This window comes from Prionailurus viverrinus, chromosome F1 (genome assembly GCF_022837055.1).
Source record: "Prionailurus viverrinus isolate Anna chromosome F1, UM_Priviv_1.0, whole genome shotgun sequence".
NCBI classification, from domain to species: Eukaryota; Metazoa; Chordata; class Mammalia; order Carnivora; family Felidae; genus Prionailurus; species Prionailurus viverrinus.
This window is the reverse complement of record NC_062577.1, coordinates 16,676,822-16,691,648: the sequence shown is the minus strand read 5'-3', so window position 1 is coordinate 16,691,648 and position 14,827 is coordinate 16,676,822. Positions and strand designations below refer to the sequence as shown.

The 14,827-nt window shown below is 42.9% G+C and overlaps 1 long non-coding RNA gene across 1 annotated transcript; it reads right to left on the bottom strand.

Moving 5' to 3' along the window:
- Positions 1 to 2,510: 2,510 nt before the first annotated feature.
- Positions 2,511 to 7,125, bottom strand: LOC125155574 (uncharacterized). The gene is made up of 3 exons (XR_007148275.1): positions 6,400 to 7,125; positions 5,764 to 5,936; positions 2,511 to 3,241 (listed from the first exon to the last, which is right to left on the bottom strand). It is a non-coding gene; the product is annotated as an uncharacterized LOC125155574 (long non-coding RNA).
- Positions 7,126 to 14,827: the final 7,702 nt, after the last annotated feature.

Genomic DNA, 14,827 nt, shown 5'->3' with positions numbered 1-14,827 from the left:
ATAGCAGTTTCAGCTGAGTAGTAATGGAGGTGGAAGTCAGATGTTGGGTGAAGAGTAAATTGGAGATGCAGAGAGTCGAGACAGCTTGTGTAGAAAACCTTTTAGGAAGTTTGTGAAGAGGAACAGAGAAGTGTTGCGGTAACCTGAGAAGTAGGTGGAGTCAAAGGAGAACTTACTAGCATTTTGTAAAGATGGGAGATTATAGGACGCATTTGATGCTGCTGGCACCACTCCAGTCGAGAAAGAGAGAGATTGTGCAGAAAAGAGAGGTAGACTGCCTTTAAAAGTCAAAAGGGAATGGGGTCCAAAGTAGAAGCAGAGATTGATTGGCTTTTGGGAAGAGGGGAGTTTTTATTTTATGGAGCTCAGGGTGTAAATAATACTTCCTTTTCCTATTTCATTGCTCAGACCCACAAGCTGAGGAATAATAGATGGGCAAGTATTCCTGCATTCTCAAATGAGGCTCAGCATCATTTATGCAGGACTTGGGAAGAGGTAAACCCAAACCTGTTTCTGTCCCATTATTCTATCAGCCAACTCCAGGCAGCATAGGAGAAGCTGGTCGTGGCTCTCTCCTGGTATGTCCCCAAGACATGAGAGAGCACAGGGGTGCTTTCCCTCCACCTCACACCAATGTGGTAAAGGCTTCATTTAACCGCTTGGGAAGCTTGATATATGTCCCCTCGAGATTGAGACACTCAGGGACCTACTGACTTCTCTTGAAAAGCCTGTAGATAAAGGGCTGTGTGCAGTGGTGGGAGCAGCAGAGCAAAGAGGGCTTCACTGGTAATGGCCTGCATTTCCAAAGTCACCAGGTTCAAAAAATTTTTTTTGCTACGGGCCATATGTGGACCCACAAAAAATAGGTAATCTGAGAACTTACTAAAAGGAACTTTCCCAATAGGAGAGTCTGGAGAGAGGGGGCACCCCAAGAGAAAGTCTGTGTTGATGGGTCCGAGTCCAGGGGAGAAGAGGGGATATTCCCATGTCAGAGACCTGCACATGGGGAGATATGTGAAGGGCCCACAAAAGCAACTCCTCACATTGGGGCTTCTGATACACAAAAGGCCCACATGCTGTGATACGAACACACCAGCAAAGCAAGATGTGGCACTGTCTCTGACTGCTCATCTCCTGAGCCAAGCTCGAGAGGATCAGAAACAGGCCTAGAGAGTGGGAAAGAGGTGAAGGAGAAAAGCAAGAGCAGAAGTGGACAAAGAGTGAAGAAACCGTCTCATCTCCCTTCATTCCAGGCATCGGGGCCTGAATGAGTCTCTAGCTGACAGGTGGGGTGGAGCAGTGGGGGCACGTAAATTGGATGAGAAATTGAAGCCTTGAGATAGGACTGTACTGGACTTCCCAAACATTCTACGAGCCAGATATTTCACAAATGCCTGGAAGTGATGAAGAAAATGAAGATACGACCAGCAAATGTCCAGCAGTGAGGAAGAACAGTTCCACAGAGGGAGTATGCAGGGGCAGTGGGGAGAGAGAATAAAGTTGCTTTCTGCCTGCCCTTTTCTCATTTCAGCTTGTTCAGTAAACTGCTTATGGTTTACATTTGTTTTTATCTTAAAACTTTGCGATGTTTGGTACTGTTGCAGTCCAAATAAAACCTGTGTATGACAGTTTGTAAGCACTGTCATATTTCCTGTTCTTTCATGTTTTTGACCAGGTCTGTGCATTGAAAAGCATCTACAAACCTAGCAGCTAGCAAAAATGAATGACACAGGGAAGGAGAAGTACTGTAGAGAGGAATGGGGCCTAGGGAATGCATGGCTTCTTAATGTTTTGGAAACCCTCTGTTGGCCAAGCAACATGGAAATGGAGAATACCAGTTATGAATTCTGTGATAGACCTTAGCTACAATTCTTCCCCTACCCTGGGCATCACAAGCCTACACTACAGAGTGTGGCCATGAGATGGGGATAGGGGACATGGCAGTGTAACATGCCCCCACCTCACATTCGTACATACTAAGCTAATGCCATTTACTAGATAACTATAGAAATATTTTGAGATTTCCTAAGTCTGTAATTTATAATTTCTTGTCAAAACTCTTGGTACAAATAGAAAGGCATCAACCTGTCATCTTAACATTAACAGGAGGATAGATGAGGGAAGAAACAGAAAATGTGCTTCACAAACTGCCTTCCCCATCCTGTGTCAGATCCTGGTAATGAACACCAACACAAGCCATTTGCTCTAGCAAGGAAACCACTTTTCACAAGGCTTCCGTTCAATTCATTAAATATTTACTGAGTGCCTACTATGTGCAAGAAAATAATAGCAGGTCAGCTTTGACCAGAAGGACATGAACTCTCTAGTGTCTAATCTTGTCATTTGGAATTATGCCTGAGTAGCAATATGCTAGCCTCAAGCAAAATATCCTGTCAGCAAAATAAGAGCTTCCTCAACCCAAAACAAAACATATGAGAGAAATATAAAAACAGAATTTCAGATTGAGAATAGTCATATGCTAGAGCAAGATAAATGTAATTGTACTTCATTAAATGTTTGCTTTCAAAGTGATTCCCTAAGAAGGAACCCAGGATTTGTGACTTTACGTTGTATCTGAAAATACCACAGAATCTTGGGTTTTGGGAGGGTCCGCAAAGGCCATTCATATCACAGTTCCATGTGTGGCCCGTATCTTCCTTAGAGTAGGGCCCTTTCTACATGGTTCATTCCACCTAAGTGTGGCCACTCATGACTATCATAACCAGGTTCTAGTGCTGTGAGTTGTCCCAGACCATATGCAAGTAAGTGCTGGAACCTAGAAAGGTCTGTGGTGCTGAGAAAAGTTTAAGGTTCTGGTTATGCAAGGCACATGGATGTGGGTCTGAGTTGGTCTCTAATTGGGGAGTACCACGGTCATAACAACAGGTGACAGCACATGAGAAGTGAGGTCATCAGTAGAGGGCCGATTGCTGGTTATGAAGAGTGACAGCAAGTCAGAATCTAACTGGAGGAGTCCTGCAATAAGCAAGAAAAACATTCCTGAAGACCTGAGAATGGGACACCCCGCATTAGGGAAAGAAGTCTCCACGAGCACAGTAAAATCTTTAACAAGACTTCCAGAAGCCCAGACTTGAACAACCAGTAAACATCTCTCCCTTCTTCAGTGTCCTCTTTGCCTGGATCCTCTTTGCCTGCTGGTGAGGTTCAGTTTTCATCATCCAGTAGAGAAGAGAGATGGAATAGTAAGATCTTCACAGGGGATGGGGAGATTCCGTCCATGCTAGGAGAAAACAATTTTATGTAATTTTCCTAAATGTAGTGACTTCCTCTTTAAATATTTTATTCTTTTGATTTTTATTATTCCACCTTCTCCTTGTTTTTATTCTGTCTTTTAGCCCTACCTCTTAATTGGTCTCTGAATATCAAAATCTTCCAAGGCTCAGTTTTGAAGTCTCTTCTTTCTTTCTATCCCTAGTCCCATGACTCACGTCCCACCTATGTGTTAATGATTCCAGATCTTTGTTTCTCCAGCCATGACCTCTTTCCTGAGCTCCAGGCTCATTTAGTTATCCCTGTATGGTTTATTCACTCGCGAGTCAAGTTGGAATGTCAACATAATATATCCAAAACACGACTCATGATCCCCTCTATTGTCCACAAACTGCTCCTCCCAGTCTTTCCCCAACTTGATAAATGACAGCACCAGCCAACTGAAGAGTTAAGTCAAAAACCCAAGCGTCATTTTTAATGCTCCCTTTTCCTCTCTGCTTCCCTACTCAACATCCACTTCATCAGTAGCTCCTGCCATTTCTATTTATAAAATGTTTCTGGAATCCATCCATTTCTCCCTATCTACAGCATTGCCATACAGCTCCAAGCTGCCATTCTGTGGCACCTGAACTTCTACTACAGGATTAACCCCCCTATATTCCATCCTCTGCCCAACAGACAGGGGGATCTTTTAAAGAATAATTTATATAAGTTTACGCCTGAACAAATCCTATCCAAAACGTACACAAAAGTCTCCCATCACACTTGGAATGAAATCCGAAGAGGCTTTGAATGGGCTTCCTCTGGTCACCTCTCTGACTTCATCTGATACCCCATTCATCCTTCAGCCACACTGGCCTGCTTTCTTGTCCTCAATAACCCATGCTCAATCCTGAGTTACGGCTTTTGCACTTGATTTTCACCCTTCTCAGAAGGCTCTTCCTAAGACTGGTTGCTTATCATCTTTGTGATTTGAAAATATCACCTCCTTGGAAGGTCTTCCCCAACACCCAATCCAGTGAGCTCCTCCCCCACCTTGTGCCCTTCCTCTTGATCATGCGCTACCTTTTTTCACTGCACTCCTTTCCTCAGGGTACTAATCATTATCTGAAGTCATTTATCTTGTTGATTATCTGTCTCCCCATTATTAGAATGTGAGCTTCAGGAGAATAGGGATTTCATTTTGTCCCTCATTCGATCCCTGTATCTGTACCTAGAATGCTGCCTACTAAACATGGGTCTTTAATACTTATTTACTGAGTAAATGTGCACTCTACCTGCATATAGCTTCCACTCATTGATTTGTTGGAGATGTGTTTCATAAGCCTGTGTTCTTCTATTTAATGGCCCTTCAAATACTTGGAGGAAGTCTTTATCGTCATGCAGCTGTGTGTGTGTGTGTGTGTGTGTGTGTGTGTGTGTGTGTGTGTGTGTGTGTGTGTTTGGCGAAGGGGTGGGGCTATGGGGTGGGGGGAGGTCTGTGTGTTTCTCCTGGATATTTAAATCAATTCTCATATGAAAGGATTTCCAGATACTTCACTATTCAGGTCACCTTCTCCTGGATAAACTCCAAGAGAAGATTCTCCAGAGTTAATTCCAGTGGTGACTAAAAATAAACTGAGTGACACCAAAAATAGGTAGCAAAAAAAAAAAAAATGCTTTCAGGCTGGGATTAACAGCCAACTCCTCTCTTGGTCTAAAGTATTTTTCTGTAATGCAGAATTTAAGGCATAGACAATCTTAAAAGATTTTCTTTATTCTTCTTTCCCATAACAAACAGCTCTCCCCTAGGAACCCCAAGCGCTCAGCCTTAAACATGTGTTATTGACTTCCTTGCTGACTACTTCCCAAGCTCTGATCTAAGGAGAAGCAGAAGACAGTCTCTGCTTGTATTTCCAGCCCTAGCCCCTCCTCTGGACTTCAGACTTATGCATTCACTATCTCATCTGACATCTCCCCCACTCGTCCCATAGGCACCTTAAATTCAACACATATCACAAACTGGACTTTTCTTCCCCTGCTCCTAACCTTTTATCTGTTATTTCCAGTGCCTGTGATACCAACATGCATGTAGGCATCCAAGCTCCAAAATTCAGAGTCATTTTAAATTCTTTCTTCTTCAGTATTCACATCCAATCAATTTCCAACTCTGAAATTTTACCCTTCCCTTCCTCTTTATTTCCACAGCCCTGTCACAGGCCTTCACGACCTCTTGGTTGTGGCCTCCTGAACCAGGCTCCCCACTTTCCCACCTCTGCCTTGCTCCATGTAACCCCATTCCCGACACCCCTGGAAGTCATGGTGGCTTTCAGGGCACCTTTTTATGATGAGGCCTAAACCACCTAACGTGGTGCCCAAGGCCTTCTTAGTCCTGACCTATCTGCCTGTCCAACAACATCCACCATCTTCTGAATTATGCTTAACTCTGAAAAACTAAGGATTTCCTCCAACACCACACACTTCTATTCTCCGTGCCTTTTCTTTTCCCTCTACCTGAACTTCCCTTCACATTTTTCTTCGCCTAATACTAACCTTCAAGGCCTAGAAGAGCAGTTATTTCTTCCAGAAGCCTTTCAAACCCTCTGCTGGGCTATCCATGTCCTGGGTCGACTGCCGGTACCGTGTGCCGTGTGATTCTCTGCCTAAGCCCCCAACATCAGGTATTGAAATTATCTGTTTTTGTACACCTCACAGGCTGATGGCTCCTTAAAGGCAGGAAATGTCTCTTAATTATCTCGGTACCTGTTCCCTAGGACCCAGCTTAATGGCCAGCACAGAGTAGGCATTCCACAAACGTGTGCTGATCCAAAAGTCCCTCTGAGAGGCTGAAACTTTAAGAGTTCTCGATAGGAAACTCTTAGACCTAAAACACCATTGGAGTTCCCTTACGTTACAAAGGAAAGTGTTCATAGTTCTCCATCATTCATAGCCCCTGATGTTTCAAACCTTGTATTCAAAAATACTTCTAATATGACATGACATGCTACAGCAGAGTGGTTAGTGCTGCAATGATATGTGTGACCTTTTACTTTTTTATCTGTGGCTAAACCTATATTAAATAAGATGGATGGTAACATAGGTGTTCACGGTCAGTGCAATGAAATTTCATGTGGTCTAACTGTAGATAGCTATTAAACAACAGAGACTCCAAGAAGCCTTGTTACTTACGTTCATATCTTAGTCCCCACTACAGTGTTTCCACCTGAAAGATGAGGCCTAGGACTCATTTATCCTTGAGGCTCAGAGAGTCTCTATCACAGTGTCCCACGCAGAGAATGAGCTCCATAAATGTGCATGGAATTGCACTGAGGCCGCTTTGCTGAACGAAGCTCCTTCGAGGCACCACTTTGGTTTGCGATCGTCTCGCGAGAATACGAGAATGCGACTACGGAGTGACCGTTTCTTCCTCCTTACGATGAATTTCCTTTGCAAGTGCCTTTTTAAAAGGCAGGTGAAGATAATTGCAAGTCAGCGGGAAGTGCTGCCAAGATATGACCTCCGGGAAGGCCTGGAGACCAGTGGTATTGTGTGGTGCTGCTGACACACGAGGTGTGACTGATTCGAGTAAAGAACGAATTTGAAATTAAGATGAGTAACGACATCAAGCACTTACAGCCCTAGCGAAGGGCTTTGTTACCAGACCCTGGGAGAGACGAGGGCACCTCTGTTTCCCTCTCAGCCTCCCGCCGTCCTGTCAGACTCCACAGCCATTGAGTCGGACCCTCACATGCTCAGCCCTTGAAGGCTGTGATCCTCCTAAAACTGCTCGCTAGGTAAAGCACAGCATCTCTGCTACCTTTTGAATTCCACAATATCAGTCTTCCCCAACATTCATTCATTCACTTGGTCACAGGCCATCCATCAAACGCAAGTTGCAAGTGAAAATTTAAGGAGTTTACGGCCAATATTCTGCACAGTATTTCCCGTGGATTGTCTGCAGGCCCATAAAACAAGCGGTGAAGACACTCGTGTAAGGGTCGTGGCAAGCAGTTACTTGGGGGAGAAAGTGACTCTGAGTTCAGAAAGTTCTCATCTTTCCCCAATCTGCAGGGTCTCCTAGAGACCCCTTGAAAAATAAATTTGTAGGAAGTGTGAATATTAATTTGCTCTTGCCTTCACACAAGGAATTTTTGCAGTGTTGTAGAGGAGAAAGAGTGATGACTCTGGATGATAGAGCAAAGCAGGAATTCTCAAACTAGTAAAATCCTTTCTCTGTATGCCGCAAAGGTGACTTATAGGGAGTGCTTCGGGAAGATTTAAGAATCATAGCTTTCCTATCCTCTTGTCTCTGATAGTAATAAGCACTGTTATGTTCCTGTAATATAATTGACACAGAGACAGATATGAACCTAAAGCCTTGATATTTCACCCTTCTTTTGTCACTTAAAAGCTGACATTAGAAATATTATTTAACTTCTCCTAAACTCAGTGTCTTGTCTGTAAAATGGGATTGTAAAATGTACCTTACAGGGGCGTCTGGGTGGTTCAGTCGGTTAAGTATCCAACTTTGGCTCAGGTTACGATCTCGCAGTCCCTGAGTTCAAGCCCCGTGTCAGGCTCTGTGCTGACAGCTCAGAGCCTGGAGCCTGCTTCAGATTCTGTGTCTCCCTCTCGGTCCCTCCCTCACTAGTGCTCTGTCTCTCTTTCAAAGAATAAATAAACATTAAAAAAAATTTTTTAAAGATGTACCTTACAGGTTAGCTACTAGGATCAAATGAATGAAAAAAATACTTGTTTGGTACTGAATCCTTATTTCTAGTTCTCAGTAAAACTCATTAAGATCTAATGTTTGGGATTGCACAACTTTATTTTTCTTTCTTTCTTTCTTTCTTTCTTTCTTTCTTTCTTGCCATTAATGATATTTGAACCCCCCAAATGGACTGAAATATCTGGCATTTCTGTAAAACTTTTAGCCCATGAAAAGTCATTTAAAAAAAAAAAAGATCTCCCCTCCACACAGGTGCATCAGAGCTCAAGCAAACAAGCCAAGGAAAGCCCTGTGCTGCTGCAGGTTCTGCCCTCTCGAAGCAAACTGCACAGTAGCACTGAACATCTTATCAGGACATGCCCTGTGCTGGCCTCTAGGCTGTGCACTCGAAATGCATCCTCTCCTCTAATCCTCAGTGTAACTTAAGACTATTGAGTTCCTTAGCACCGCCCCCCAGCCCCCCAGTGGAGTCCGTACATATGGCTAAGGCAGACCACAGACCGCTTGCTCTGAGAAGGAAGGCTTGTTATCCCAAGTCTGAACCCTGAAGGATGCTAATTAATGAGCAGTCTGTGTCCCTCGCTATCTTGCTTCCTTTTTCCATCATTCTCCCTCTTGCTCTATTGTAACTTCATATGAAGGCCTTGTGGCCACCCGCCTCCCTCTCTTGGTTGTGTCTTCCACAGCTTGCCACAGTGATCTTCAGAACCTGGGCCATCTATGGTCCTGGGGTCTCTGGAACCCCAGGTTTTTGGTCTTTCCACTGTCTGAGGACCCACAGCACTCAGCAAATAGCATTGTGCTTGCTTTCATGAGTCTATCCCAGGAGAATGAGAGAGCCTGGAAGTTAGGAGCTCCCCCTCATCCATACCCCTCATTGTATCTGCTGAGTTGTGTGGAATGGGGACTCCTTTCCCCTCGCTTTCTATTAGGTGATTCCCTACCCTTGGATGCACATTTACAGTTACATGAGGGAGTTCTAAAAATATCCATGCCCGGGCTCAAACTGAATCCAGAGGAATCAGAATTTCTGGATTTGGGGACTGAGTCTCAGTTTTGCTAAAGCTCCCATGTGACCCTAACCTAGAGGCAGGGCCAAGAGCCAGAGTATTTGTGTTTGTGTCCTGGTGTCTCTCTGTTGCCCCTTTACTCATCTCACTGAGTGTAAGAGGAAGACTGGCCTCCTCCTCTTCTTCTCTGGACCCTCCTGAACTGCAGACAGCCTGCCTGCTCTGCTTCTGGCCAAGACTTGAGATAAACAGTCCATGCTCTGCCCTTGTGGACAAGGCCTGCAGTCCTCCCGTGCCACCTGCATCTGGGCAGGTGGGCTTATATCATTGTGGGATCCATTCTTAGGAAACCCACTCCTACCCCAACCTAATACTGGATACTGGGAAATTTTTTTCAATGCCAAATTTGACATTTATGTCTCCATTTGCCTGACAATATCCCATCAGTTAATTTAGAATTTAGGAAGGGAAGATACTTATTATCTCCTCCAAATCAACAGCATCTTCTTTTTCTTGCCTGGTGCCCAGGCCATATAGATGCTCAATAAATATTTGTTGAATGAATCAATTCCCGGTGTACTTCCAAGAACATCCATTCTCTAAATTTCAGTCTTACTTTCTCTCTCTTTCTTCTTCCACAAGCTACAGATGGTATAAATGCTGCAGTCCTTGTGAAGACTGAAAAAGCAGTCAGACAGATGTGTTGTTCATAGCTCCCTAGTCAGGCATAACTAAACATTTACATTTATTACCAATTAGAGGGGAAACAGACTGTAGTTTTATGCACTGTATGTGGCTGGATATATTTCTTTCTGGGATCTCACTAAAAACTTCAGAATGTATCATTGGATCTCACTCTCTTTCCAGCTCGAACCTCATTGAAAATGCCATTTAACTAGAGGTCTATCAATGACAGCACAGATCGACACATCATTCTTCCAGCCACCCATGGAATGCCGTGGAGGTGGAAAAACAATGTCACAGAAGGGCAGCTGACTCGATGTGATTGAGTTGAACCCACTCCACCGAGAGTCTATAGCGTGTTACAGAATTGATGGAGTTATGGTAGCCTTTGTTGAAGGCGATGCATGTAAAATTGTTGATGGTACACAGTATACAACAGTGTGTGTGAGCGCATAGAATTCTGCTGTGTTTACAGCCCTTTTTCTACTTACGGCAAAATAGAATGAGTGAAAATAGTGCCAGCAGTGACTTTGGAGTTATTTCCACAGAGCATCAGACCCAACGCTGAAGAATTCGCTGCTTTTAGCTGAGTTCCACCTAATTTGCTATATATCTGCCATATAAAATACTGACCCAACCTCATCAGAAAATCACAGGAAAGCACTGACTGAGGTATAGAAAACGCAAGTTCTGATCTCAGCTCCTGTTAACTCAGCTTCTTGGCCTGCAAAGTCAGATGACTGCCCCCAGGAACTTTCACTAAGGAAATAATGAGATTTAATTAAAGATTTAAATAAAGATTTCATCACATAGTTATTTATAATAGGGACAGTTTCAAAGCAACCTGAATGCCAACAGGGCAGGGACTACTTAATATATTATGGAAAAAACAGATGCCATTTAAAAATTGTGGTTTTGGGGCGCCTGGGTGGCGCAGTCGGTTAAGCGTCCGACTTCAGCCAGGTCACGATCTCGCGGTCCGTGAGTTCGAGCCCCGCGTCGGACTCTGGGCTGATGGCTCAGAGCCTGGAGCCTCTTTCCGATTCTGTGTCTCCCTCTCTCTCTGCCCCTCCCCCGTTCATGCTCTGTCTCTCTGTGTCCCAAAAATAAATAAAAAACGTTGAAAAAAAATTTTTTTTTAAAAATTGTGGTTTTACTATAATGAGGTATCACTCCACACCCACTGTAATGGATGGCTAACACAGAAAAAAAAAAGGCTGGTGAGAATGTGGAGATATTGGAACCCTCGTACATTGATGCTAGTAGAGATGTAAACTGATCAAAAAGCTATAGAAAACAATTTGGTACTTCCTTAAAAAGTTAAACGTAGAATGACCATATGACTCTGTAGTTCCTCTCCTTGGTATAGTCCCAAAAAGGACCAAAAAACAGGTAGTCAAAGAAGTACACGTGCACACTTGTTTACAGCAGCACTACTCACAGTAGCCAGAAGGTAGAAGCAGCCCAAATGCCCATTAATGGGTGAAGGGGTAAACCAGTTGTGGCATATACATACGGTAGGGTATTTTTGATCCATAAAGAAGAATGAAGTATTGATGAGCCCTGAAAACATTATGCTAAGGGAAGGAAGCCAGACACAAAAGGTCATGTATTGTACGATGTCCACGTGAAATATCCAGAAGAGGTGAATTAATAAAGACAGAAGATAGATTGGTAGTGTCCAGGCACTGGAGGAAGGGAAGAATGGGGGAAACCTCCTTAATGGGTCTGGGGTTTTATCTAGAAGTGACAAATGTGTTGGACCTAGATAGGGTGGTAGTCACACAGCATGAATGTACTAAAGGCCACTGAATTGTTCACTTTTAGATGGTTAATTTTATGTTATATGAATTTCATGTCAATAAATTAATTTTTTTTAACATTTATTTATTTTTGAGAGACAGAGGCAGAGCATGAGCAGAGGAGGGGGAGAAAGAGAGGGAGACACAGAATCTGAAGCAGGCTCTAGGCTCTGAGCTGTTTGTTAGCAAAGAGCCCGACGCAGGGCTCAAAGTCATGAAATGAGAGACCATGACCTGAGCTGAAGTCGGACACTCAACTGACTGAGCCACCCAGGCACCCCAATTAATTGTGGTTTTTGAGGGATAGTTATTGACATGGGAAAATACACATTATGTACATATTGTTAAAAACGAGTTAGAATCTCAGTTTTGTAAGCTTAAAAGTGTATGTGTCCATGTATGCATATGTATATAGAAATGTGTGTGTGTGTATATATATACATATATATATATATATACACACACACATATGTTCACCGATATATACAAATATTTAAATATATATATATATATATATATATATATATATATATATAGCATCCTTCCCCCTCAGAAAAGAAATCCCGAACTCTGATAATTGAATTATAGATTATTATTTCATTCCCATACTCTTCTGTGTATCCCTTAAAATGTGCAAATGCCAATTTTATAATGTGAGGGAAAAGACAGTATTACTGAGGAAGAACTGGGTTACAAGGCTATTACTAAAGTCTTCTCCAACTCTGCGGCTCTAGAGGTCTAAATGTATTACATTTACTTGATTGCCCATTAGATGTGCAGGAGAGGATAAGCCTTTTGGGTAGGCATCTAGGAAATGGTGATTTAAGGCAGGCAGGCAATACTGGAGCACTGAGACATTCAGTTCACATACGGTTGTGTAGGCAATCTGCGTGCACAACTTCAGTCCCGATCACGTCGTTCCTTGGTGACGCCGCTAGAAGGACATACGTATCTGTTATCCAGCTCCAGAGCCCATTCTCTCTGATGGCTCCTTTAAGAATTATGGTAACATTCATGGCTCTCATGCGGACTGTTTTCATAATATGTGCATCTGAAAATAAAATAAATGTCCCCACCCTGCACAGCTACTCTAGCTGAATTCCTACTAGTAAAAGAAAATTGAGTCGCTTGACTCTTTTCTTTATTTTTTAAAAATAACATACATCATTGATATATTCCAATGGGTGGTATCTTAAAAATGATCATCTCTTGTTCCTCTTGTCACTCGCTGTGGGATCCTGAACTTCTTGCTATCCTCAATTCAACCTAACTCTTTTTCTTCCTGTTACTCAGTGTCAGTGTGACTTACCAAGAACACTGAGAGTTAAAAAGAAGAGTTGGAGGTAATGCTCACGCAGTCTGAACATTTTACTCCATCTTCACGGATTTTGTTTGTTGGTTTTTACAATTTTATCATATTTAGTGATTCTCCCCAAATCGTAATTATCTTTGTGGGTTGAGGATCCTCTGTCTTCATCTTACTACCATTCGTTCAGTAGGTATTAAAAGAAACTGGGTTATTAAAATATTTGTGCTAACTGCTAGGAATTTACCCAGGGGATATAGGAGTGCTGATGCATAGGGGCACTTGTACCCCAATGTTTATAGCAGCACTCTCAACAATAGCCAAATTATGGAAAGAGCCTAAATGTCCATCAACTGACGAATGGATAAAGAAGATGTGGTTTATATATACAGTGGAATACTACTGGCAATGAGAAAGAATGAAATCTGGCCATTTGTAGCAACATGGATGGAACTGGAGGGTATTATGCTAAGTGAAGTAAGTCGGGCAGAGAAAGACAGATACCATATGCTTTCACTCATGTGGATTCTGAGAAACTCAACAGAAGACCAGAGGGGAGGGGGTGGGGGGAAAAAAGTTACAGAGAGGGAAGGAGGCCACTCGTAGAGACTTTTAAATACTGAGAACAAACTGAGGGTTGATGGGGGGTTGGGGAAGGGGAAAGTGGGTGATGGGCATTGAGGAGGGTACCTGTTTAGATGAGCACTGGGTGTTGTATGGAAACCAATTTGACAATAAATTTCATTTAAAAATATAAATAAAATAAAATAAAACATTTGTGCTAAGATGATACTAGGAGATTTATTTCTGCTGGTAGAAAACTCCTTCTATGGAAGGAACATGTACTTGGGCCTGTGAGGAGAAGGGTAAAGCCTTTAGTGTTTCCAACAGAGAGAAGATTCATAAAGAAAATGAATTCACGTGCTGTTTCAGAAGAAGTGTGAGTCAAAATGCATGAAGTAATTCATAACACAATAAGATGCGAAAGGTTGAGAGCATGTTCACAAAATCCTGAAAACACAGATGCTGAAGAGTCATTGACTATTCTCATATCCACAAAAGAGGAGTTTCGGGGAAGTTTTGTCAACAGAATCTAGGGATGTGACCAAGCTGTGTTTTGAGAGGATGGGAGGTGAATCATTTTGAACTCTACACTGCTTTTTTTTTTAATTTTTTAATTTTTTTTTAAATTTATTTTTGAGAGAGAGACAGAGTGTTGAGCAGAGGGGGAGACAGAATCCCAATCAGGCTCCAGGCTCTGAGCTGTCAGCACGGAGACTGACTCAGGGCCTGTACTCGTGAACTGCGAGATCATGACCTGAGCTGAAGTCACGCTCAACCGACTGAGCTACCCAGGCATCCCAGCACTGCTTCCATAAAACGAGACAGAACAGAGTTGGATTCCTCAGTCACCAAGAAGGCTGAGACATCGCTCTAGATCCTACCTGGAGAAAATCCTGAAAGGAGAAGGGAGGAGTGGTTAAACACCTGACATGTGTCAACTTCATGTGTGCCAAACCCAAATGAATAATGAGACTCATTACTTATCATTATAGACTTTTATAGAGCTGTATCTCAAATAACATCCGCATCAGGCAATGGTGTAAGCCTTCTAAATGTCTGAGGGTGTGCGTGCTGTTCTGAAAGTTTTTGGGGGGACGGTGCTTGTGGATAAAGGAAAGTCTGGGGATTTTAGAAGAGACTACATTCCTACCTAAGTCCTCCTCTGCTTTTTTGGTTGAATGGTAAGCTGTGAGCCCTCAATTGATAACCTGACACACTGATTACTGTTTTCCCAGCTCTTTCTTTGAAAGGACACTAATCCAGCCGCAGGGGAAATGAATAGCCCTGGGATTAACCAACAAAAGATATTCCCTCCCCTTACCTTGACCTAGATCTTCAGAGGAGGTCACATTTATCAAGAGGATGCTATGGTATCCTAGCTAGCCAAGCCAAGTCATTCGCAGGGCTTGCCTGACCCACTCTGGAGCTCTTTGGTTTCACTTAACATGCACACTGGGCTCACTCCATGGATTCCCTGCCCTAAGACAACACTTCACAGTTGTCTACATTAAATTGTACTGTG